The sequence below is a fragment of the Crassostrea angulata genome, unplaced genomic scaffold (genome assembly GCF_025612915.1).
Source record: "Crassostrea angulata isolate pt1a10 unplaced genomic scaffold, ASM2561291v2 HiC_scaffold_259, whole genome shotgun sequence".
NCBI classification, from domain to species: Eukaryota; Metazoa; Mollusca; class Bivalvia; order Ostreida; family Ostreidae; genus Magallana; species Magallana angulata.
This window is the reverse complement of record NW_026441812.1, coordinates 834-28,728: the sequence shown is the minus strand read 5'-3', so window position 1 is coordinate 28,728 and position 27,895 is coordinate 834. Positions and strand designations below refer to the sequence as shown.

General features: G+C 32.2%; 1 long non-coding RNA gene and 3 pseudogenes across 1 annotated transcript; 1 reads left to right on the top strand and 3 right to left on the bottom strand.

Moving 5' to 3' along the window:
• Positions 1–199: 199 nt before the first annotated feature.
• On the bottom strand, positions 200–1,754 carry LOC128169934 (uncharacterized; annotated as a pseudogene).
• Positions 1,755–5,302: 3,548 nt separating this feature from the next.
• On the top strand, positions 5,303–7,328 carry LOC128169926 (uncharacterized; annotated as a pseudogene).
• A 1,672-nt stretch (positions 7,329–9,000) lies between these two features.
• LOC128169928 (putative nuclease HARBI1) lies at positions 9,001–10,462 on the bottom strand (annotated as a pseudogene).
• Positions 10,463–14,485: 4,023 nt separating this feature from the next.
• LOC128169935 (uncharacterized) lies at positions 14,486–17,235 on the bottom strand. The gene is made up of 4 exons (XR_008241631.1): positions 15,822–17,235; positions 15,605–15,622; positions 15,067–15,153; positions 14,486–14,704 (listed from the first exon to the last, which is right to left on the bottom strand). It is a non-coding gene; the product is annotated as an uncharacterized LOC128169935 (long non-coding RNA).
• Positions 17,236–27,895: the final 10,660 nt, after the last annotated feature.

Genomic DNA, 27,895 nt, shown 5'->3' with positions numbered 1-27,895 from the left:
CTTGTAAATTTTGGGATAATCCACTGTCAGTAATCTTGTAAATCATGCTTGTAAATTTTGACAATCTCATGATATATTCTATTATAGTAATCAAATATCTCAGCTCTTCCTGATGTTTTTCATAGTGCCAAAAAGAAAAAGTTATGTAGTTAATTATTTTATTCAGTGTAAAAATAAATGATGTGAATGATCTAACAACCAAATAAGAGTCAAGCTGTACTTTAATCAAGGATTCCCTCAATATATCCTACATATTGACTGGAAGGCTCGGGATATCTGTCACGAATGCGCCACACACAGCAGCTTGGAATAACTTTTCGGTTTCCAGCTCCTAGGCGACCGTGCATCCACATAATGTATTTGTCTGTAAGCTGTGTGCCGATATGCTCTGTTGTAGTCATTATCTCTGGGTTCTGCTAAGGCATCATTTCTACACCTCATGGCAACTTCTAGAACCAATTCATCAAGGACTATTGTATAGAAATCCTAAAGAAAATGAAATGATGTGGTAGTTAAGTAAATAAAGGTCAGTTTTCTTTAATCCATGTAAAGATTTTTAATGCTTACATGAAGTTTTTTGAAAGTGAAAACTTACAGCTAATTTTGAGTGGCAGTTATCGGGAATTTTCCCACAGCACACTTTTCCCCTCTCGGTAGGCATCTCCCTACAGCTATTGCAGGTACACCAGCTTGGAACTGCAGGCATATTTCCCGGCGCTGGATCCCCATTTCCATCAGTAGACTTTAGGACATCAATCAATAGTGAGGGGTGCTTCATACAAACTAACTTGAGGGTCTTCTTCAGAGCTGTTTTGTCCATTTTGGAAATACATTCCTAAAATAAAATAGCATAAACTGAAAGAAAATTTTTCTAATTTTTGAAGACATGTCAAATATAAACATTTTCAACCTTTGTGTAATTTGATTTATTTGGACCTGTATATACCTCAAGTTGACTTTGTCTGTCACGCCTAGCCTGTGCTGCCAATTCAAGCCTATTCATGTCAGCTGGCTGAACCCTCTGTCTCGATCCTCTGCGTCTTCCCTGTCCTCTAACTCGAGGAGCCTAGAAGTATTAAATGAACAGTCACTGTTGTTATTTTTAATTTTTTCTTGTTTAATTTTTTTAAAAGGTTAATCTGATACTGTTTTCTTACCCCAGTACGACGAACTGCAGTTTGTCTGCCCCTACCACGACCTCTCCTCTGCCTTATAGGTGTTCTAACCTCTTCATCTGAGGTACTGACTGGATTTGGGGAAAGGCTTCTTGATCTTGACCCATCTGAATACTACAAAGTCATTTTAAAGATAAAATATTATTATAACAGATTTTTCCCAATAAAATACAAAGTAAATGTTATTATATTTGCATTTAACAAATGAACATTCCAGTCAAAATTTATTTTGTTTTGAAATTCATGGCATACAAAACAAAAATACACAAATTGGAATATAAATGAAAAGAAATCGCACAATTATCTGTACAGGGTCTTTTGTATGCAATCGAATCAAAGATAGCAAACCCCCTCGAGGGCCCCTTGATGTATGCAAATAACGTTCTATTTTCACTTCATGCAAACGTATGTTTTGCGGCTAATATTTAAGTTTTTAAGCAATTGTATGAAGAATTCACGTTTAAAAATTGTTAAAGTGTTGATTCATTACTTACCTCTGTGTCGTCCATCTTCGATTTATTGATAGATCCAGCATCTTGCACGCGCTACTTTATATTCGGCTATTCCCGTATCCCGTCCCGAATAGTAATTAGCGATGGTTGCAGAGGTGGTCAGTTCAAACAAACAATCGATTTATCGCATGGACATGTTTATTTACAACATATTGTGGTAGCTGCTATTTGCAGAATATGCTTTACTGGTTGTTATTTGCTAATTGACGGCATAAATTTGTGTTCTTAAAATTACCGCCTCCGACAGCTTATATTGCTTTAAACCACCAATCATCAGCTAGTCAAATAAATCTACTGATTGAATCAGGTATGAAAATACATGTAATTTGGAATTCGTAGCTATACTCTGCCCCGACATTTTGCTTCCACTACTTTTCGCTAATCATCATTACATTAAAGGCTTTGTGCTCAAACTACGTTCATCTACAAATATGATAAATGTTCGGGTTGGATTATCTGTTTTGAAATGCCCCCTCTACCACTTCAGGTTTCAATACTTAACCCAAAATAGAAATTCGACGGGGATTTTGCATTGAAACAGACATGAAATAGCTCAGATAATACGTTGAAAAATTGTGAGAAGTATTCCAAGTGAGTTCCTAATGATGAAAAGATGTAAACATTTCCCATTATAAATCTCCTTAGGAATTTGTTATCATTCCTGTGAAATTGTATGTCAGAATGAAAAATGATAGTATGTGTAAATGAAGATATCTTTGATATTTTCTCTTTTATCAATTTAAACTGTGTCTCCTTCACATAGATGTGTATTTCTAATAAAAAAAATCAACAAAAATTGATGAAAGCAATAACTTTGGACAGACAATGATTATACATGTATATGTATTTGTATCAGGTGCATAGACCAATGTAGAACACCCCCCCCCCCCCCCCATGTCTTTGACCATGCAGGGTTATGAAAAATTTTAATTAAACCTTGCGAGATATTTTACTGTTACTGTGTCCCATTTTAGAATTTAAATAGCTTCTGTTCAAATTTTCTTGATGATAATAAACATGATGAATAAGAATAACTTACCAGAACCAACTGGCACTAAAATTCAAAACTCAGAAATCATCCGCTTACACATGCGAGAGTTAAAACTCCGATATGGTTTGGCAGTTCCCTAATGGTTAGGATACTGACAAGAGGTCTTGGGACGCCAGTGAATACCTAGAAAATCTCTGTGATAGGGACAAACTGTAAGGTGTCCTCGACAGTGAAGAGTCCCACCCGCTTGCAAATTACATCTGCTTTACTGAACACATCAGCCTCTCCTTTAACACCAGATCGAACTCCATTTTTGATTAGATGTGAAACAATACCTCTCTTGCAGTCTTTTAATGTAGTCAAATTTGTTTCTGACGGATGAAGAGGTGAAAAATCACAGAAATAAACACTAATAGAGCATCTTTCAATGGAGTCTGCCATATTGATGCCCCGATGCATTATGGGACACGGGAGATACCTCTTGTGGTTAAAATTGGTAGAAGGGACTTAACTTTAGAAGCAAAATATTAAATAGCATGGAGAAAGCAAAAAAAAATTAACAATTCTATATGAAAGCAAAAATTAAAATAAAAATATTTTTATCATGAAAAGCAATTTCTTTGAATGCTTTTTGTAAATATCATTTATTTAAAATGGGTGAATTTTAATGATATTCTATAGAAATTCAACCAAACCCATTATTTACCTTGGGGGTCACGGGAGTGAATATCATAATATACCAAAGAAATGATTTTTTTTTAATTCATAAAGTTAAAGGGGCTTAATTTGAATGACAATTGAAAAGAAATCAACAAATTTAAAATGTAATGTGTGTAATGCCTGCATAGGGCCTGCCTGACTCTTACACGGAGCAGTACTTAAACTGTTTTTAAACTTGTTGACATGTCCGTTACCTAAAGATTATCAAGTTTTTCCCAGAGATCATTGTCGATTATAAATTATCTTTTTGACTTTCCTGAGGGTTTTGGCTCATTTATGGTGTACACAATGTCGGATGTTTCAGCTTGTATTACTGAATTTGTTGCTTCTACGGTCACAGCAGGCTCTTCGGTTTCAGATTCAACTGGGTGTCTACCTTCAGTGACATAATTCTGATTAATATCAAATTGACTGTCCTTGTCAAAGAGTGGTGTAGGTAAAGTTTTTTTCGGCTTTGTTGATTTTTTTCTCAACTATAAACAGTTGCCTCCAGCCATACAATCACTGCGGTAGCAGCTTACTTTTCGACAAGAATGGGGATTATTTTAATTTAAATCACAGGAAAATATGTAATGTGACTTTGATATTGAATTTGTATCAGATTCAGTAGCAGGTTGAAATTTCTCGAGTTTTACTGACGTAGTTGTCAGAAGTTTTAATGATAAAGTTTCTGTGTCAACTTCATCAAAGACGACCATTCAGGCATGAAGTGTTAAATTATTAAGAATTCTCCTTGCTCCTAAAAAATCACATAAATGATATAATTTACTTAAGGTACTTAAGGTAGTGATAAGTTCTTTTAAACTTAAATCATTCCGAAATTATTTCGTATGCATGTATCGTGTATTTATACAGCGTGAAGAATTTATTAATATAAGCTATATCTTCTGACTCAATTTTATAATTTTTCCAGTATTTTTTTTTACATTTAACTTTTTAGGAAAACAACCCACCAACTTTAACTACTTCGAGCACGACAATTTTAGACTTTGATGACCTTCAATTTGTTAAATATTGATCATTAAATTGCAATTTACATGATCTTAAAAATGGTGCAAGATTGTCATCAGTTATATAATGTGCATTTCAGAGTCATGGTTGTCAAAACAGGACAAGGATAATTCAATGCAAATATTTGGGTTTTACATGAATAGAAAATATAGAAGAGACAGCCATAAAATACACGAGTGCTTAAATGTAATATGCACAAAATGTAACCATAAAGGTTGAATCTTAATGAACGTAAAAAGAAAACCATGAAATCTGAAATAATTGTTTCCTCAGATCAGGATTCTTCTAACATGCTTATCGTTAAAGTCTTCAACGTTAAAATGCCACCGCTCACAATATTTTCCCATTATAAACCTAATCATGTCAAAATGACATCTTTTAAAAATACTTTGCAGGTTATATTAATCAAATATCAAAGAAAGACAGTTTGTTTGCTTATTGGAGATACCGGTACATGATTTAAGATACATAAGAATAATCCAAAATTTACAATCTGTAACTCGAAATGTTGCCATTGAAGCAACAGAGCCAGATGGTAATTGGTTTTTTTACGTGCAATTAGCAAGTAAATATTGGTATCAGAAAATTATCACCGACAAATGATAGTTATTATTTGCAATTTTCTTCAAAATCAACAACTAACATTCCAAATATGGCTGGAAAATGAAGCAAATAATTAAAAACCCCACTTAGATTTGATGAGAAAAACGGAACATTGGAAACAAAATTAGAAATTTCAACAATTATCATTTGTTTTTGGAATATTCTCGAACAGTGATATCCAAAATCGTTATCAGGGGGGTATTTCTTTCGTCAGTTCGGAATGCTCCGGACGTGTTCTACCCAATGAAGTGTACCAGAACTGTGTGCGCGCACAACCGGAATCGTGTTCGGCGCGCACCACGTTTTGAGGTAGTGCAGAAAGAAGAAAGATGGCGGCAACTGTGTGTATGTGTTCATCTTGTGGAATGTGTTTTGATAAAATGGGCTTATTCACGGCTCATAATTGCACAGGTAAACACAGTATACAAATTATTTAAAATCAAAAAATGTTATTATCATATAAAGCGACATATTTCTTGATTGGATGTAAGAAATGTGAATAAAAACTTTATTTGTATTATCTCCCAAACATTGTTGTATAGTAGTTTATACATCGCAGTTTCGTCCTATTTATAAAGTGTATTCCATTGAGGATCTTCTGCAGCAGCTTATTTTAAGGCTTAATGAAAGTACGAACTGATTACACGGATGTGATAGATGGGTATTTTTTTTTCTTAGAAATTATCGTCTCGATATTTTTTTAACACGCTTTCGAAACCTCAGGTGCCTTTTGGGGTTTCTGGAGGAGGAAATAATTGGAGTTATTCCTCACTTACTAATAAAACAGAATCCCAGGGTTGCGTTTTACGAAAGAATATGGCATAATTTAAAAATACTAATTATTCATTAGTTACTGATAAATTAAACAGTAAAATATACCTGTAGCAGGGTCTATGATATTTCAAAAAGAATGATTTGATATCAATTTTGCACCATAAGGTGACTTGTGAGACTTGAAATTTTTACGACTTTGTTGTAAGTTCTTTTGTAAAATAGGTCCCTGAACCTGTGTCGTATTCTCAACTGAGGAATTTTGTTTTTTTGTTTTTTTTTTTTTGGGGGGGGGAAGGGGGGGGGGATTTAATCAATGTCAAAACATATTTTCCTTACTTACCATCCCATAATTTCATCACATGGTTGAAAGTGAGCAAACACTGAGTTTTTATAAGGTGGTCAATATTATTTGTATAGCTTAATCTTATTTTTAAATATATCAAGGCAATAAAAGAAAACCTATTGGCATTGGAACTAGTGTTGAAGAGGCAGAGGACGTTGTATTAGAGATGAATACAACCCCACAAGAAAGAAGAAGAACTATGTTTGAATGCCAGGACTGTAAAAAGGTGTTTTACAGTATGGGCATTTTTGCAAATCATGTCTGTGTCCAGGCTCAACTTAGCATTAAAGGTATCAATATATTAAATTTAAATTTAACAAAAAGTCACATCTCCATGTGAGTAAAGAATTCTCAAGCAGGATAATGCATCCCAAACATACTAATAAACAAAACAATACTTGTAATTGTTTCATAAGCATAGAAAAATTACATAAACAAGGGAATTTTACTTTTATATAAAAGTTACACTGAGTGTCACAATTTTGATATTTTGTCTCTGCAGAGGAATCAACAGCATCCAGCGCTTCATCTTCAGAAGGTCAAGATCAAGGTCTGTTCTGGACCAGGCCAGCAACCCTCCTTTTGATTGACGAATACAGAAGTAGAATGGATTTGCTAAACAGTGGAAAGCTAAGAAAGAAATCAATGTGGGATCAAATAAGTAAAGTTTTAAGTGGTAAAGGAGATAAAATGTCAGGTGCGCAGTGCGAGGGGAGATGGAAAACCCTTTTGAGGTGATTAAAAAATGTCCATGGTCATAACAAGAAATCGGGAAGGAATCCCAAATATCACCCATATGATAAAGAGTTGGCTTTCATGGCTGAAAAGCCAAACATTGCAGAGTCCTATGTTGTGTCCTCTGGTAGTGGTAATTCAAAAGCTTCAAAACCTATAGCTGCAAGTTTAACTGCTACTGATAACCAACAAAATTTAACTGCGAATGAGTCTGATGCAGAATCAGAGAATTCAAGTAGTAGCGCTTCTAAGAATGTAAAAAAGGAATCTATTGAATATGAGCCAAAACCAAAGAGAAAAAGGTCAAATGAAGTTATGGAAGTCCTTAAAAATTTCATGGACACCCAACAGAAAGGTATGATGACGAGTGTCAAAGAAAGGAGAAAATGCACAGTGAACGCATGGAAATCTTTGGCGGTTTCCTAGAGTTACTTAAAAAAGCAGCCAATAATTCAAAAAAGTAGAAGGGTTTAATTGTTCAAAACATAAAATACTGGCCTTATAGGGTGTACCTATCCAATGCTGATTTGTCGGTTGGGATTTTTTTCCCTTCATATTTGGTCAATTTGTTTTAACAGAACATACAATTACAAGTAAACTCTCAGTCTGTATATAGTGGTATGTAAAAATGGGATGCCAAATGTGATAATTAGAATCTTGAAACAACACCCCCCCCCCCAAAAAAAAAAAAATCAACTGACGATTATTTGCATTAAAATCTATACTTTTCTGTAATACTTCCATAATTATATTACTTGTTTGTATCAATAGCAAATGCATTTTGGTTTGGTTTCAAATTTTGTATGTCTCATGTATTATTGCAAATTTATGTTTTACAGATACTGATGTTTGCAAGATATGCATGGGAGATGAAAATAAAATTGAATGTGCATTTGTTGAGTGTGGCCACATGTTGGCATGTAGAAGTTGTGCCAGTAAACTAAAATCTTGTCCAGTATGCAGGTCTGAAATACAACAGGTTTTAAAACTGTACAAGCCATGAACTTTTAAGAGTACACGCACAATACAAGGACATGTTAACTGGAGTTACATTTAATATGTGTAAATGTACAATAGTTTAAACAAAATATGTTCTCACTTTGAAATTTAAAACAGATAACTATTAAAATTAAGAAATTCTCTATTTAAATTCACAGTTCATTATTTTTGTATGTGTCTATCTGGTAAAACATTTTAAAAAAGAAAGATTTTCCAAAACTGTAATTTTAAAATGTGAGTTTAGAGTGTAATCAGTAATTGCATTATTGTTTGTGTTTTTTACAATGCGACAAGGCCAATTTGAAAACATTCTTGTGTACTTTACTTGTAGTTCAGTTGTTCCAAATGCTATTTTTTACTAGTCAAAATTGTCCTTGTACTTTTTCTGGCAGATTTGATTGTTCTGTTGATGATTTAAGTGATGCATCTGAGTGCCATTTTTACATTCTTTACGCATAATGTTTTTCGTTATATGAGAGAAAATACTCGATTCCTTATTTTTATGATTGTTAAAAATATATATATATTGTTTTTGTGATATCTTGGAGAAAATACTCGATGTCTTCTTTAGATATATATTGTTTTTTGTTATATCAGAGAAATTACTCAATTTCTTACTGATACTTTTGTTTAATAAAAACTATGGTACATATACAATACATTGTTTTTTGTTGAAAATTTTCACTTTGATTAAAAGTTAATTTACTTAGTCTTTGTTTTTATACTCAAGTGTTATAAAAAAAATCAATAATCTAATCTTTAGACTAGATCGTACATGTCATTATTATATACAGGGTTATTTTTGCCCATCTTTTTTTCACCCAATATTACTAAATCATGTTTTATCAGTTTCAAATATGCCTATAGTTAATTTTCACTATATAATGTTTGTAATCTTTTTTAATTTGACCCTTTTAAAATTCACCCATCAACTGTGAGCAAAAATTTCCTTGTATACAGTATTCATATTAAGAGTTAAATCGGCATGGATTAATGATTGCTTTAATGAGTTTTTCCAAACAACACATAAATTTTACAAAATTATGTCTTTGTAATTTAAAAGTACATTATTTTGCAATTACATGACACGCCCAGGCAAGAAAGAAATCTGTAAAAAGGTTCAAACACTTCTTAAGTTCAAAGACTGTTTGCAATATTATCGCGTTTGGCATTTGCTTGAGCATTTCCACCTGCCTGGTTTCTCGGCAGAGGATTATGATTTACCGCATTATCATCTTCGAAGTAGTCTATCATTTCATCTTCGTTCAGAATACAAATATTGTGAAGAATGCGGCAAAGAATAATTAAGTCAACAGCAGTGTCAACTTTTTGAGTGTCTACATATTGTAATCTTCGAAATCTACCTTTGTACACACCAAATGCACGCTCAACTCTTACTCGGGTAGTTAACAGGCATGTATTATAGTGGCGTTAAGTTGGGGTTAAATGTCCATTACCTCTGTAAGGGGTCAACAGCCAATTCCTGAGAGGATATGCAGCATCCCCTATAATGTGAGCATCACCACACCTCGCGGGTCCATTTTCCCAGAGATCAGATGTTCTCAGCACCCTTGCATCATGACAACTGCCAACGCTACCTGCAACAACATGTGTGAACCGCATATCTTCCCGCATATCTTGAAAAATCACAGAGTGGTACCCTTTTCGATTGACATATGTCTCTGGGTGTTGCTTTGGTGCTTTTATTTTTATATGTGTACCGTCAATAGCACCTAACACACCTGGGAAGTTAGCTTTCCTTTCAAAACCATCTAAAACTTCTTGCCTGTGAACTCCTTCTTGGGGCCACGTAATGAACTTTGTTTTTAAGTAAGTCAAGAAAACATGAAAAACACGATTTCTACATCGTACCACAGAAACTTAAGCAATATCAAATCTGTCGGCAATACGGTTTAGTGTTTCTTGGCTTGCAACGTACCATAATACGATTAGAAGTTGCTTGAAAATAGGTATATGCTCTCTTCCTCCTGTCCAACTTGGAAGAAGCACTTGATACATCTGAATATTTTCACAAATAGCTTCAAAGGTTGTTCTTGTCACTCTAAAGAAACTTTAAAATCATCCAAAAGGTACTGATGTACTACTTCATCCACGTATCCACTTATCTTAATTTTCTCCTGGCGGGCACTGAAAGAAAAGGTACACTAGAGGTAAAAATGTTATTTTTTTTCAAGTAGTTGCTAGGTTCTAAAATATAAAATTTGAGTATAGTTGTTGTTTTGTACATTCACTTTCTAACCTACTATACATGTTATTATCATTTTTAAAGTATGCAAAAATGGGAGGGGGGAGGGGGGGGGGGCTCAACCAACTTTCGCCCCCTTTTCGAAAGGAGACAGTAACCCCCCCCCCCCCCCTCGAAATTACATCACCTAACAAAAACTAGCTTTATAGTTAAGCAACGCGCATTTATTAAAGAGTCATGCACTTACGTCGATGAAGCAACTATTGCGGTAATTGATTCAGCATCGTAGGTGTTTTGATTATCCTCATCGTCATCATCCAGTTCAGCGACGAGAAATAAAATCAATGTATTCTCCGCCATGATGTTTACCCGGAATATCCTCGTGCATTTCATTGGTACAGTGCGAATATGACGTTCAGGATGCGTTCCGGACAGACGAAAGAAATACACCCTAAGCGAGTTACAGAGCTTACAATTGATTGCTATGTAAACAAAGCTCTTGTTTATATATTGTACGTTGGAGTGAAAACACTAGTTTTAGACCGAAAATAAATATGGTAAACGTTAAGATTTTTTTTACAGACCGAGAGCTACAGATTAAGAATACGACAATTCTCGCGCTTGTGCGCATATCATACTGAGTTTAAATATCATTGTCCGAGTCCAGGCTTTTTACCCCCTCAGGAAACAACAGACAGTCAACAAACAAAAAAGCCTCGAATTTTCACACGAGCCGAGGCCAAATCAAGCATGTATTGAACTGTTTAACATGTTGTTTTTTATCTTTTAAAAGATAGAGTCCCTGTTGCTGGCAGGAAATCTTTAAAATCGAAGGGGAAAATAGGGAATTATTTTGTCTATAACATGATTTGTAGTGAAACTTTGGAATTGTACTGGTTTGAGACCTTCATTCAAAACGGAGAAAAAAAATGATATTATGTACGGGTTAACAAATCTGCAGACCTTCGCAAAATGTTAATTTATACCTTAGAACATTATTCACGTTTATCAAAATGAATCAAACACATATGACCTAGAATCATATAAGTAATTTTACATTTTAAACACTATCCGTCTTAAATTTATCAGCTAAAAATTGATAATTTTTCATCATAGTGGGAAAAAAAAACAAGCGACCTAATTAGGATAGAATTAACAATTTGTGGATGTTTAACTACTTTTCGAACTTTTCTGGCAACGTTTTTATTTCCGAATTATTTTTAGGTATTACGAATTCATTGTGTATGTTTTGTTTTCTCTATTGTTTATGATGTATATTGATCAGTAAGATTTAAAAAAATTATCCCTGAATGCTTATATAATGATAGAAGGTTTCATTTAAGGTGGAGTAATCCTTCTAGCGCCTCTCTCACAGGTGAATGAAACGTGACACCTGAATTCTGATTGTTATCTATAAACGTATTTGAATTCGTTATTTATTCATAAAATCATTTTTTAAAGTCTCGGAAATCACTTGGTGGGCATGTTTGTTTAACAATGAATACCAGGGTGTATATTTATAAGAGCGTTCACAATTCGTAACAGAAAAAAATTCATCTTTCTTTATAAATTGAAAAAAACGCATTTTGTACAAAAAATATCTAAGGGTTGAACTTCCGATATACTTACGTTGGGATAACTGTCTTACGGGAAAGTTTGTTTTGTACATCAAAAAGCGAGTATGCTAAAATCATATTGACAAACGGGTAATAGTACGATTTCCTAGTAGAGAAGTGTTGATGATGTATAACATAAATGCAATTTATTAAAAACCACTAATTTTTCATCGTCATAAGTTCTGAATTAAATTTTTCAACACATAAGCACAATTAAGGTGAAAACCCCCCAGAAAATACTATGTTTTTTTATATTTTAAAAACACCGTTTGGAGACAATAATGACAAAGAAGTAGTTGATTTCCTTTTTGTCCCTCATTCATTTATCTGGAGTGTTGTATCCAGCAGTACAGCGATTTGTCCCCCTTGTCTGCTTTCTACATTCATCCCGTCGCGTTTCTGCGTGTCGGGTTTGCTAGACTGGTGGAAATCCTTTCTTCTGGTGGTCTACATTGAAATATCTGAAGTTTTTCTGGCTTTTTTAAAACAAGTTTGATATTTTTTGTGCAAGAAAAACGGAAGAACCAGCGCTACTGCGATAACTGTAAATTCGCCGCCTCGAACTGGAAGCGGCATTCTAGATTCATATATATATAATGTGATAAACACACACATAAAACAACAGTGTTGTTTACCTATTTCTCGCGAGATGTCTAAAATGCACCAACTTATAACAAATGTCATCAGTTCCGTAAAATGTATTCAACAGTCTGTCTGAATAAATGTTTCTGTTTGAATGGGATGAAGGAAACCATAAAAGCGATATTAGTGAGCAGTAAAGTCCTCGTTTTATTAATTAGTTGTGAATGAAACATTTTATTCAACTTGTAAATATTTAAAATCGATCGGAGAATGTTGCCTCCAGTTTGAGGCGACGAATTTCCAGTTCTATAATGGCGCCTGTTCTGGCGTTTTCCTGACATCATTAATGTAAATTTATTTGCAAACCCATCAATTATGACAAGAAAAGTTTTAAGAAGTTTTTTAAAATATTGTTTAAAAACATACAATTTGAAACAATTTTTTACTAAACATAATTACATATTAATGTCAGTGAACACAAATAATCTGAGCACACTTAAGATATATTTTTTCACAATTTAATATTTAAGTCGTTTGACTTTGAAATTGAACTTGGCAAAACTCCATTTGATTCTGGTTTCTTAGGAATTCTTGCCAAACTCCATCTCTTTTATTCGTCACCAACCTTTTTGTCGACTTCAGGCACCAGTTTCCTGAGAGATTCCGAGGGTCGAACTGACATTTACAACGGTTAGTATTTTTTTAGCGTTATACCTTTATTAGTTACGTAGTCGGTTCAATCTTTCTTTTTCTTTTTTTCATCCCGATTTTGCAATACCCTCCTAATTTTTTTTTATAAAAAATATCAATAACGATTTTTCCATATGTAAAAAAAAAATGTATTATTTAAAATACCTATTTTTTCAAAGTTACAAAAAAATATTAATCAAAGGAACGACCACAAAGGCGTCAAGCTGACATTTTCTTTTATATATTTTCTTTTAAATATAGAATATCAATAATTTTAATTTCTTTACTAATAGTCGTATATCAAATAATATTAGAATAAAAAAGTAAATGAATTATGTTTTGTATTGCTTTAAAAACAAAAATGAATATAGTTTCTTATAAAATAAGTAGTGATGGGTTTTTAATACAATAAATCTTCATAGTTACAAAAATCGAAGAAATTTCAAAGATCTTTAATAAATTGTCTTTCTGCTTAAACAGTCTTTTAACAATTTTCACAGGTTCATAATTTAAATACATTAACAGTGTGTTATAATAATAAATCATACTTTTATTTATTTCAATTCACTCAAGACATTATTGAAGAAATTACATAGAATACCGTTTATGAAAAAAATATGGGATCTAGAATATCCGAAGACGCTAATGGAAAAAATCCCCCGTCTTTTACTAATAATATAATAATTCAATAAATGTTTGTTAAAGTAAAAAAACATTTTTTTTTAAATAAAGTTGTAAATATTTGATAAAATTATTTTTTGCGGAAACAAAAATGAAATAAATCAATCATCATATTTGATAAGAAAAAAAATCAGAAGTACCCAAGGGCGTCATCGGAAATATCGGACACAATGATAAACGGTTTTTGTACACATTGTCTTCTGTACATTTTCGTCCAAGAGATAGTTATATAAAAAAAATGGCTCTTTTTTCCTAAACGCAAACTTTAATGTTACTTTCTGGAATATATTGAAAACTGTTTTTTAACCGGGTTTTCCAACGGAAAAATCCGGTTATTAAAATGGTGAAAATGGCGGGCGGGCGGATGGCGGGCGGGCGGCTCCTCCTACAGTTCTCAAGATAGGAAGTTGTTCTTTTGCAGATCAATTGTACATATATCAGAGGTGTGCATATTGCTAGGATTTTGATTTCCGATAATTTATGAAAAAAATACCAGCTTTTGAACTTAGTCAATTTTTGGCAAAATATTGCATATAGGGTGTACCCTCATTGTACGGATAACTCCTCCTACAGTTCTCAAGATAGGAAGTTGTTCTTTTGCAGATCAATTGTACATATATCAGAGGTGTGCATATTGCTAGGATTTTGATTTCCGATCATTTATAAAAAAAAAAATACTAGCTTTTGAACTTAGTCATTTTTTGGCAAAATGTTGCATATACATGTAGGGTACTCCATTTCACTGGATAAGGGTTGACATGGATTATGGATACAGTTTACATAAAAGAAAACCCGGTTTGCTGTCACATTGACAGCTTTTCACTTGTTTTCCAATGTGATTGGAAATATGAGTCATCACCCCAAAGCAGAATTTTTTTTTTAAATCAATCAATCCATTGCTCAGTCTCCAGATTTCTGGAACTATAGATACCAGGTTTTCTTTCTTTCAAGTAATTCAATTGCAATATACACAACTAACAATGCAAACACTTTTAAAAAATATTTATTAATTTTAAAACATGTCCATTTTCTCCTCCTGTCTGGGGGGAAGGGGACCTCTGTTAATCTGAAATTAAATCAAACAAAATATTGCTAAATTCATAGGGGAAAAAATACAATTTATTTATTTGTTTTTTTTTTCATTTATGTCTTTGAAATATTTGTTTGTTTATTTAGGTTTAGAAATTTATTCAAACAAAACACTGTTAAAGTCATGACAAAAAAAAAATAGATTTTTTTTTTTGAAGTTATATTTAATTTTTTTGTTTGTTAATTTTATGTAAGAAATTTAATCAAAGACTTTACTGTTAAATGCATGACCAAAAAAAAAATTTCATATAATTTTTTTTTTAATTACATTCAAAATATTCATTTGTTAATTTTATTTCAGTGCATTCATTTTATTTTCAATCATCAACATAGACTTACTTTTCCAATCATTTCTCGGGCTCCTCGGGCTCCATCGCCGCGGTGGAGGTGCTGGCCGAGGCCATACTTGCGTTTCCCTCAAGCGATCTGAAATTTATTGTACACAAACCTCATCATTAGGTTAGAGAAATTTTTATCTAATTCATTAACATTTATATATATATATATATATATATATATATATATATATATATATATATATATATATATATATATATATATTCGTGACAATAATATTCCCATTATATCTATCTTATTTTCAACCTTAAATGTAAACTTACCCAAATACATTGTCATCCCTATGTAAAAAAAAAATTAATATAAAACAAATAAAAAATAAATATAGAATTAATAAATAAATGAAAGAAAAAAGAATAAAAATAGACTATCTAATGAAATACTGAATAAATATTTGTTAACAAATAACTGTATTTCATAGTTCTTAATTTACATACACGTAAAAATTTATCATTAATTTTCTCTTTCTTTCTTTTCTTTTTTTTAAATGAAATCGTTATTATATAAAATAATAACTCACAGCAGTTGTCTCTCGAGACTAAAATAAAATGATTAAAAGACAGTGTAAAGAAAATGCGCAAAATTGGTTCGATAATGTTATACGTTTCTATGTACATAAAAGCATGAATAAATAACGTAAACATCCAAAACCATGACAATTAACAATGACATAAATATCATACAGTTAGTATTTGATATAACAGATATTCTATGGTGATTAAAAAAGACATACATACCTACTGTCCAGAAGGCAGTAACTCTCCGTGGTTGAACTACGGGAAAAAGGAGGTAAAATTTGGAACTAAAAAAATCTATATATATTTAAAATTAAACCAAATGAAACGTGTAAATTTGTTACGTAACTTACTCGTCGCTAATTGTGACGATTTCGATCCTTTTCCTGTTAAATAAAGAAAAATTGTGTGATTATTTGTATTCATTCGAGCAAAAAAAAATTTTTTACATATATAACCATTCAAACATTTAAAAAAAAACATAACTCAGTGACAAAAATATTTTAATTTAATTAAAAAGAATCATACTAACGTTGGACGAATCAGCGCATTGGGGGGTAATCTAAATGAACATGAGAATTTAGGGTCACATTATATTTACTGCATACTACAATGTATAAATTACAAATTTAATATTTAAAAGGATAAAATCAAAAGTAATTTACTGACCCAATCGGCACCGACGGAGTGGATGGACTAAAGTTAAGAATATATGAAAAAAAATATATACGTATATTTCTAAGATCATTTACAAGAAATTGTGTTTCATTAAATATAAAATGTACTAACAGGTTTCCCCTCCTCTTCTTTGACATCGGCGTGCTATATATGTACGGACAGAATATGAAATGCTATTAATTTTGAGTGAAAGTTGAGTGTAGAATTTATTATTTCTGAACAATAAAACAATTGAAACTTTTAATTTTTGGGGAAAAATACTAACCCTGACGAACATCCCGGTGAGGAGCTGTACGTCCTCTTTCTGGATGCTACTGGAGTACTTTACATATGGGGGAAAATGATGATCAATTTTATTGTTTTTAAGTGTAAATTATAAAGAAAAATTTGGTTTAAGTAAACAGAACGGAGATTAAAATCATATACACTGGAGAGTACGTTTTATTTCTAAAAACAACACAAACGACACTTACGAAGAAAGAATTGGAGTGGCACACTGCTCCATACTTAAACCAAAAAAAAAAAAAAATGAAAAGACTAATTTACAACTTCGTTCTACATTCTATTACAAAAGATATTTTCACACAAAGTTGCTTCATATTTCAAGTTATCCCTAAATTTACTTTTTTACTTTACAGTTGTCTGGCTGAAGTTCTCATTGTAATGTGTGTTTAAAAAAAATTGACTCACTTGTAGCTAACTTTTTTTTATTAAATCGTGTTATTTTTTTTTTCTATTATCAATTACTCACGGACATGGCAGGTCATCTAAGTCGCTAATCGCTTGCGCGAGATTTCTCATTACTTGACGCACTTCCCCGCAAGTACAGCGACTTAAAATTATATTTAAGAGAAATAAATAATTTTATCGCTATTTTTCTTGTGCAGAATTTACTAGTTGTATTTCTGAAATAAAAAAAAATGAAACAAAAATCATAGGTAAAAAAAAAAAAAACAAAACAAAACTTACATTGCCATGTTTGAATCCTAGTAAATATATTCCAAAGACAATTTTATTGAGCGTTTTCTTCGGTTTTAATACAGCTTTGAAAATTTTCGTGCTCATTATATTTTTAAAGAAATTTAGAAAAATATTATAAATCAAATTTCGAGGCAATTTGGGTTTAGGAAAAAAAGATGGAGGGGCCCATTATGCTTTCTTATCTTTTCTGAAACTCATCCTTTCATTTTTTATGTTACTTTGATTTTTTATTCTTTTGTTCTTTTTTTTTTTTTTGGTAATTATATTTGGTACCCCTGCTGTCAAATTTTGTCGGAATTTGATATATATTATCACTATCTTAAAACTTCATCGTGAGAAAGGGATGAAGGAGATCGGTAGGTACTTTTCTCCTTAGAAATTGTCTAAATGACTTTTTGAAAAATGACATGTTTGCAAACTTAAAACCGTCAAACACGGCCACTAGGTTAATCACGAGTTCGAACGCGTGACATTAATTCCCTTACGCACCCTCCTAACTGGTTTGGCCTACAATTATTAAAAGGGAATTTCAAATCAAATCAATTGTCGTTCAAATTAAAACAATTTATAAAACTTAAAATTATCGAAAAAGCGACTTTTTGTGTAATCAGTATCCTCGTCAGGTACAGAATGACCAAATAAGCAAATTTTGATAGACACAAATGTATGTCATAATGCTCAGACGATATACACAATACAGTGATTGTCTGTATACAGAGTCCAATAAAAATTGGTTATCATCACTTTTTATTTGTTCGGGATCACCCTAACCCGCACTGTTAACGGGTGTTAATGACTGATCAAAATATCACGTGAAAGGGTAAACTTTAATTTCATGATTAAAAGTTCAGAATTAGTGCATTTCAGTTATTCAATAACACTGCTACATAAAAGATAAGATTTTATTACCTCCTTAAAATGCATTTTGTGATTCTTTTCTCTGTCTGTATACTATTTGGAGGGGCATAGGGATGTGATATGTGTAAAATTGATTTTGGCAATTTTGCAACGTGCACTGGTGAGGAGGTTTGTCCCTTTTATGCATCATACGTAGAGGTAGAATGTTTCATTCGAAATATAACCACCTTAGTTGCGATCGTACAATTAAGAATAGGGGTAAATTGCGGATCTATTGTACAGTATGTACATTTATGCAAAGAGACCCAGATCAAAGACATAGTCATGCTGGACTCGACAGAGAAAAACCACAGGTGCAGAGGTAATTATTTTTTTATTTCCTTAAACGGGTCTCTGCGCTCACACTTCTAAGGTTAGACCGATCATAAGAAAACACCGATCGTGAGAAAACTCCACCCCTGTTACTTTTATCCAATGAATAAGCACAATTAATTGCCGATTGCATCACATTTCGCAATGGCTTGCCGTTTCGTTAATGGAAGGCCTTTGTGCCCTGGTAATAATTTTTTTTTACTCCAAAAAAAGGATAGCGGAAAAATCTATTTTTAATGCTAATAGTTTTTTTTCCCTCCCAATAAACGACGCAACCACTGCAACAATGCCGCCAATGTGTAAGTATGTGCATGATTGAAGATGTTGATTTTGTTTTATTTTTTATTTGTTGAATAATTTCTCGGGTGCAGATACACTTTGATATTGCTTTTTGCTTTTTGATATTTAAATTTTAGCAGACACTTCCTCTGTTCAACCCTCCTTAAATCAAATATGTCGCAGACCAGTCGACCGTACAACACACAATTTCAACACGTACATACTCTCAAACTGTCACAGCGACCCCATTTACCAACATTGATTCCACACTTACAATCCATATCAGTACCCCGCATACTTTGACATCAGACATCACTACATCACATCATACACGCACCGCAGACAGCAGTACACTGTCTACTCGACCCACCATTCTCTGGCCGCACAGTGTATAGTACACGCAAACTATCATCATTTCTACTTTAATTACTATCATTTTTAATACATCACTTTTAATACATCACATTCTATCAACATCAATACTGATAGAAACATAGAAGAAACTCCGACGACAGAGAAGGTCACGGCACAGGGACATCGGCAACGACTTACCGGGACAGTGACAGCGACACAATCCGTAAAAAAGTACACAATCTGACTAACGTTCCTTCTTGTGATTGGCATTATTATCCCCTCGCGCAACTTGCTATAGCGTCGCTGCTGTGCATGTGTGCGCTTCATTTCTGTGAAACCAACATATTCTTATAATACTTATGTTTTTTTTTAAAAAGGAATATATAAAAAATATTGAATATAATTTTACTTTGTTTTTTTTTCCCCTTATTTTTTTTTATTTTCTTGCTTCCTACAGTTAATTATCACAAACTTGACTAGTTAAGCATATGAAAAAACTAACCGTAGGCTGTCAAGAAAAGTCTTTCATCATCAAGTACATTAGGTGGGAAAAAACCTGTTCACCTACTGTATTTGATTAATGCTTTTCCCCCAGTGCACACGTTTCATTGTATTAGAGACATCTTTTCGAAAAATTTGGTGGGCGTTAAAACGACCGTTGAAATATTTCAGCTTCAAAGAAGCTACTGTTCTTTTCTCTTGTCTTCTTCTTCCTTCTTCTCCTTTACTTCTTCTTTCTCTTCTTCTTTTTGGTCTTCTAGATTTTGTAAGTACTGTTCGTACTTATAATCAAACATATATACCAGTCTGCCATCAATGTCCCTTAACTCCCAGAAGGATAGGGGTCCATTGCTATTTCCCAATCCCAGTCTTCATGCTCAGGGATTGGTAAAGCAGTATCCAGCCCGTTTACCGCAGCCGAAGGAGTTGAATCGTTTGGTGTTAAAGGCATTTTGAAAAATGATAAAAAATTGTAACTACTTTTTAAAATATAACCTAAACTTTTTTAATATACACCTTTTTTTAATGTTCAAGTGCGCATGCTACATCACCGCATTTTTTCATGTAATTTTATTTATTAAAATATCTCTCTCTGTGCACAGGTAAGTATACCTTATTTTCACTGTTTGCTCAAAATAGGTCATCTATATCGACCTATTATTTCTAAATAAAATTCACGTATTGCTTAATATTATCTATTTTACGTTATCGATACTACAGCGCATGCTCTCAAACCATAGAATCATCTTATGGTTTCGTCATAACCTAAAACCTCCTACTTTTTTACGCATGCTCACTAAATCTGTATATTCAACCTCCCTTTCTAAAAGCAACCAATGAGAACACGACCTCTATAAATTTACTGTTCTAAAAAGTCCCCCTCTATAGGGCCTCAATAGTAACTACGTCACCACCTCTATATTCAATCCTCCAATGAAAACACGACCTCTATATTGCTACCTTTTCTAAAAATAGTGATGAAAAATCACCTCTATAATACAACCTCTCTAATACAGCCAATCAGAAACGAACTCTATAAATGCAATTACGTCATCACCTATACCTCCACCTCTATATCAGTAGTAATAGTATGCTGATACTAGCACACTTTAGATCCACCCATTCCACTCTATAAGTCTACCAAATATGTAAATATAGCAGAAGTAGTAATAGCGACCATACAGGGGGAATAGACGAAGAGGGGTATTTAACAATGGGTTATGATTTTTGGTGTCAAGGTAAAAGTCTTATTGTTCATTATTGTTACGGTGATGACTTTGACGTCATGAAAATTGGTGATGCATACAGAATGTATATAAGCAAGAATCATTAAATGCATCTGAGTATATTAAATGTTGTTTTTTAAGTATATAAGATATGGTTATTCTTATACTACCAGAGGCATGTTTAACAATAGGTTATGGTAATGAGCAGGATAAAGCGCGATAATTATGGTGACCTTGACACGGTTACATTGGTGACCTTGATCTACATTTTGAGTGATATGACGTTGTGTAAAACACTGTTTATTAATCAATAAACATTAAACATTGATTGATGTTGTAATATAGGAAAACGTTCATTTATTTGGTTGTTATTTGTTGTTTGTAATTAAGTATTCAAGTATCTTTGACTTGCTCGGTATTAAAAATGTCGGTCTTAATGAGTAGAATTGATTTAATAGTTTTATGTATTGACTATTGCAAAACATGGTCTTTACGGTGTAGACACAATACTTTTATAGGACTATATGAAAAAGAATATCAACTCCTGTGAATGAAATTTCAACATTTATTCAGTTTAAAAAAAACATCATCATATTAAAATAGTTACAGGTAATTCAATTCACATTTGAGATTTTCCTTAAATGTTCAAAAAGTGTTAACATTTCACTGGGGGTGTCATGTCCCAAATTCACCAGTTTTCACATCCGTCGGGGTTACAAGCCTGACAACTCAACATTCCCAATTGATTGAAGTGGTCAGCTTGATCGTAACAGGCAACAAACTTTTCAAGTTCAGGCATGGCCTTTATTATTTCTTCCCAATGCTTTAGAAAAATGTCAAATTCCTGAGGTCGAAAACTTAATCCTTTTTTTGTCGGTACGGACTCGTCGAGTTGAGGTCGTTTCCAATATTGACGAATGTCAACACAAGCGTTGTCTTTTTTACCGAAGCGTAAACGTTCATCCCCAGATGCCACTTCAAATCCTCGTTTTTCTTTAAGCTCTTGAATCGACTCCATTCCGTTGTTTAAGGTTTTGACTTGATGTAGTTTTAAGCTAATTCCCTTTTTAGTAGGCTTGTTGTTCGTCTGTCCAATTTCCCATTGTCGCAAATCCAGTCTTGGCTCGTTCTGCCACATGGTGACTATTAAAAATATTGATAAAAATATATTAAATAAATTATATCTTTTATCTTACCTTTCTTGAAATGATTTCTTATCATTTTCCATTTCGTGAACTTTTTCATGATTCGCCATGCTCGCAAAATCTCCGAACATTAAATGACAATATCCACATTGAAACATTTTCAATTTTCACTAAATTAAAACGTCCTCTCTGCTCGATAAGTAATTGCAGAATGGTTTTGAAAATTTTACAACTCAATTAATATAATAAGTAATGTCTTAAAATATGTAAGATCTTATTGGTTTTATTTATCAATGTGTAAAAAACATTTCGTTGCCTTAGAGATTTTAATATATTACTAAACTTTACAAATATCATTGGTTGTATTTGTTGATGCGTAAAAATCATAACAACTTTTTGGAATATACCAATAGGTATATTTGATGATGCGTAAAAAACATTACGTCTGCATGGAGATCTCAATAGTATTAATATTTCACAACTGTATGTAACATTATGAAATTCTACTGATTTTTGTTATGCATTTGGTTGCCATAGAGACCGTTCGGCGTCTCAATTCGTTAAAAATGAACATACATTCCATAACAAATAAAATGACCATTTATAAAAGATGGTCAATTCGTTTGCGCGTAAGAATTCATTTAAAAAGATCAATGATCATGTGTCACACAAAACATTTTGTTTTTGTTGCCGTGTTCACTTTTCACAATAGACTATATTGTTTTAGTTCTCAAATTGTTTATAAATACAATTTGACGCGTACGTTTCCATGGTGCTCTTATAACATTAAATCATAAGTACATCCATTAAAGATTAGATCAACAAAAAAAAATATTAAATCAAATCAAATCATAATTATATTCAGGTTTGAAATTGCTACTCCACATATAAATAAAATTTTACATATTTTTTTTTTTTAATCTAATCTTCATTTTGTGTACCTTTTACGCAAAAATAAACCACTCTTTTCCCTTTGATGTATTAATCACAACAAAACTTTTCATTTACATTTTAATACATTTTTTATTTCATTTAGAAGAACAAGAAACATCGGAGACTTGGGTCGGTTGTTGTTTGCCCTGGTCGGTGCTGAAAAGAAAATAAATAATTTAATAATTTATTTCTGTATAATTGAAAAAATAAGTCAATACCACATTTTTTTTTTATTTTTTTTTTTTTTAATATTTCCATCTATTGCATTTCTCATTTAAAAAAAATTGTACTTACAAAGTCTACTTTTAATTATCCGATGTTCTTGTCTCCTAATGGATCCACGGCTGGGCTAACGCTCCGCAGCCGGTGACATTTCCTCCACAGGCGTGGAGTCCACGCGGTAGAAAAAGAGGAGTCAAATAAAAAGAGAGAAGTCGAATTCTCTGATCATCATCAATTTAAACAGCATTGTATTTTGTATAAGTATAAATGTACAGCAGGCGTTGGCTAAAAAGTCCTCTCCAAAATTATCTAATGTAGTTAATGAAATGATGATATAAAATTGTACTCACACGGTATTAGCAAGGACCTCCTCAGTTTCCTTGCTGCAAGAAAATGGGGAAAGCACATTTAGTTTTTACAAGAAAAAATATCTAGTTTTAAAATAAATCATAAATTCAAATAGATAAAAATTCTTATACGAAAACAAAGAAAACACGTACATTAAACATGTTGAGGTCAGGCTACAAAAAAGGTTTACAGCAATATATAAGTATAATGCCAGCATTTATACAAATATATAATTCGTGTTCTTAAAGCAAAGGATTTCATTAATATGGCAGTAAAACGTCCATAAAATTTACATAAATAATTGTAATTCGTGTTAAAGATAAAAATACGAACCTTTTACTTAAATCCAACTCATCCACTTCCAACGATGTAGAACTTGAACAGAAAAATTAATATGCATAAATATAAGGGATATCGGAAGGGGGGAGGGGTTTAAAGAAAATTGTGAACAGAAATGTCATAGATCTTTACTTACTCATCACTTATAGTGATGACCTCTTCGTGGGTACTTGAAAGTGAATAAATAAATCATAAATTTAACTCATTGAAAATTTACTCTAGTAATGTTTGAGTAAAACACAAAAAAAACATGTTATATGTAAATATTATGATACTAACATTAGCCTTCTTGGCGCATTTGGTAGAAGTCTAAAAGAAATGTAAAAAAAAATAAAAAATTAAAGTATACATTTTCTAACATTACATATTCGTTTTTAATTCAATGTATTTGTAAGTTTCATAACTATTTACTAACCCTAGACCCCGGGGGCGTTTATCTGGTGTACTGAAAATTAAACATATATATTTATGAATACACTATATAAAGCATGATTCTACGCATGTGTGTGTATTAGTGCCATAAATTAGTTTTAAAGCGATGTTTAACTTACGTCAGAGGGGTGCTGAAATAAATGTAAAATAAAATTCTTATTTCAAGTGGGGACAAATTTAAAAAAAACAAAAACCAAACATACCTTGCTTTCCGCTTTTCAGAAAGCTCCTCCATTCTTTAAGAAAAAAAATGAATACATAAAAATCATATCTATCGGACCTGTGTTAGGTAATTTCCCAAATCAATAAACAATTCAAACACTCACGGACACAGAATATCCCCTAGTAAGGATATTATCCGGGACAAATCCCGGATGATATGTCGGATTTCATCGCAGATGCACCTTCTTTAAAGATAAAAAAAATATTTAAAAAATGCATTTGACTGTACTGTATTGACATAAAAATACATCAACACTTAAAGTAAAACATACTTGTTCATATTAGGAGGTAAAAATCACAACTTTAGGGTGTTTTCTCGTTTTATACGCCGAAAACGTGATATTTTGGATGTATATCATTGGTAAATTAAGGACATCCCCCACCCTCCATTACGTGTACCCTATTTGATTCCCTTATAGTATATATATATCTTTAAACGCAAAATGGAATGAAGCATTTACTTTTTCGTCAAAAAGAGATAATTCAAATTAATTATAATTTTTTTCCATCAAATGAGTAACGACCTTTAGCTATACATCATCACTTTAAAAGGTGATCAGGGTAACATTTCATTACATTACATAGCTTTGCGGGTCACACAATGAAATGTTCCAGTTTTTTCATAATTGGTGTCAACTCTAACAAAGATAATATTTTAGAAAAATCATACAAATACGAATCATTTACATTCAATCCATTTAGATAACAACTTAAACCAATAGTTTTTTTTATTTTCTTTCAAAATGTTCTGTTTATTTAATTTGTGCTCTTCTTATCGGAAACATATCAGCGACATGTGAATTTTGTCACTCTTAGTGTCTTAGGTTTGCTTTAGAGTGGGTAAATTGTTAGTCCGACACCGACTGAATTTGTAACTGTACAGTGTTATGTGCAAAAAAAAATTTCCACAGAACCCATCGGACAGCTTTTAATTCTGGGTTCATGTGCTTCCATTGAAATTAAGTATATTTTTGTTGTGAGAATAACATTCGGGATTTTGATGCTGGATACAGATTCAATCGTCCTACATTGCTCAGGTAATCTTTTGTTAACGATTCATTATGTCATACATTGTAAGCACACGATCCGTCTTCCAAAGGTTTTTTATTTTTAAATCAAAGTGGAAACTAACTTATTCTTTTATATTTATTTATTACCCACGCCATTTTTTTTAAATTAAGTTACTTCACTTCCACGCATGAATAATCACATTGCCTCATGTTCTGGTTCCTTCACACTCTAAAAAAGAGTTTTGTGCTTTTTAGATCAGAGTTAAATAAATAGTTTTGATTTTAAATATTATTTTAAAAGTTCTTTTAAGTAAACAAAAACTTAACTACTTTTCATTCGCCCCTTCATCAACCGACCGGGAGCCAATTGCCCTGGTACTCTCATCTTCATAAACGCTGTAAAAAGTGTTTTTAGTGTATACATTTATATAATATGAATGCGTAAATTTTACGTTACAAAAAAAATCAAACTAAGATGAAAACTTACAAATCTGCTCCAGGTCATGAACTTCACAAACTCCTGAAACGTGGAACTAAAAAAAATAGAATAATAAGTAGCAGAATGTTACGTTAACTTTGATTTAAAAGACATTGAACTTTTATTAATTTTTTTTTATGATAAAAATTAAGATATTTTTACTTACTCATCACTTAATGAGAAAATTTCTCTTCTTAAATAAAACAAAAGAAAAAATATCAGTACAAAAAAATTTAAGTATTACGACAGTAATGAATTTTAAAAATTGCAAAACTTAAATGTGTACGATACTAACGGGTTTGTGTGTATATTTAAAATAAAAATTTTGTTTGATTACAAATTTTTTCTTTGCTAATTTGTATCAACTACATAGTAATATAATTTACTTCAAAGGTGAACTGTAAGGTAATAAAAAATAAAATTATTTCTAGAAGGGGGATTACAACAAAACTCATCAAGATAACAAAAAACACGTGTAAAATAACGATTAAATACCTCGTTCGCCTCTCATTTTCTATTTCACGTTGTTCAACACTAAAAATAAAATTCAAATATAAAAAAAAAATCAAATACAACCAATCCGATGCGTTAACTTCCAAAATCCATAAGAACATGACAGTTTTACATAAAATAAATAGTCATAACTTATAATAGAGGAAAGGGGAGGGAGAAGGGATAATTGCCGGTTGGTTGACGTGTTTGGTTTTCTTTTTTCATAGTGTATTTTCTGCATATCAAATCAAACTTGATAAACAAGTGGACTTGTCTAATATCAATTAAAAGTTAGTATTTTCAAGAATGTTGATGAAGTTGAGTTTTCTCGTACAGAGTTGAATCTCTGCAGGTTTTAACTATCAAACACCCTAAGCAATAAAATAGTTAGTCATGTATGGTCAAATGTTTGATGGTCAGTAATAGTAACATCTAATCTTATTGCTCAATTTCAAAGAATTCAGTATATAACAAAATGTCATTAAGTTTAACATATTTTGATAATAAGGCAATTAAAACTATGCCCTTATATCCTGGGGTAAGTTAATGATAATCTTTTCTCGCATTATCACCGGTGTGAGATCGGTTTGTCCGGTGTGAGACAGCAGTGTGAGATTTTTCTGTCTTACACTGTGTATAACTACGTTGTTTAAAACGTAAACAAACGTTGTCTGCTGTAGGGAAATGCAAAATAGTGCATTGAGATTATCCATTAAGTAATTGTGTTGCATAATTAATTACAATTTTTCATATTTTAATTGAAAAAACTGTCGTATGCTTTCATTTAACTTGCACTGTTTGAAGCACGCGGAGGGATAAACCGAAAGTAATCTTTTGAACGTCATAACAGAAAGTTGTCAAACATCATTTTTTAAGCTAATATAATGCGAGAAAAATAATCATTCATTATATACTCGTGTGGGATAGTGAAATTTCACCTCGGGGCCAAGATTCACGGTCTAGGACTCGGCAAAGCCTCGTCCTAGACAGTGAATCTTGTCCCCTCGGTGGAATTTCACTATCCCACACTCGTAATAATGAATGATTCTATTAGTCTCACCCTTTCCCTTTGTCCCGTGTTTCTTAGCAGATTTTCTGAAGAATTGTTTCTAAGATGTAAAAGCTGCACCTTTTTCAGCATATTCAGGATATCAAGTTCTTGTAATCATTGAGCACTTTTCTGTCAACCACTGAGCTACATGGCTTAACATTGATTCTGTTGCATCCACAAGTGTTTTAATAGTAATTATGCACACACTGCGCATCTCCTTTGTCAGATTCAGAAATTCCAAAGTAATTATCATCGTTGTTATTCAGTTTATCACACACACATTTTCACTATCACATTTATCAGAAGTGTTTTCATAGAAATACATTCACGAATGTCTAATGGGTACATAATTAAAATGAAAACTAAGAGTCAGGC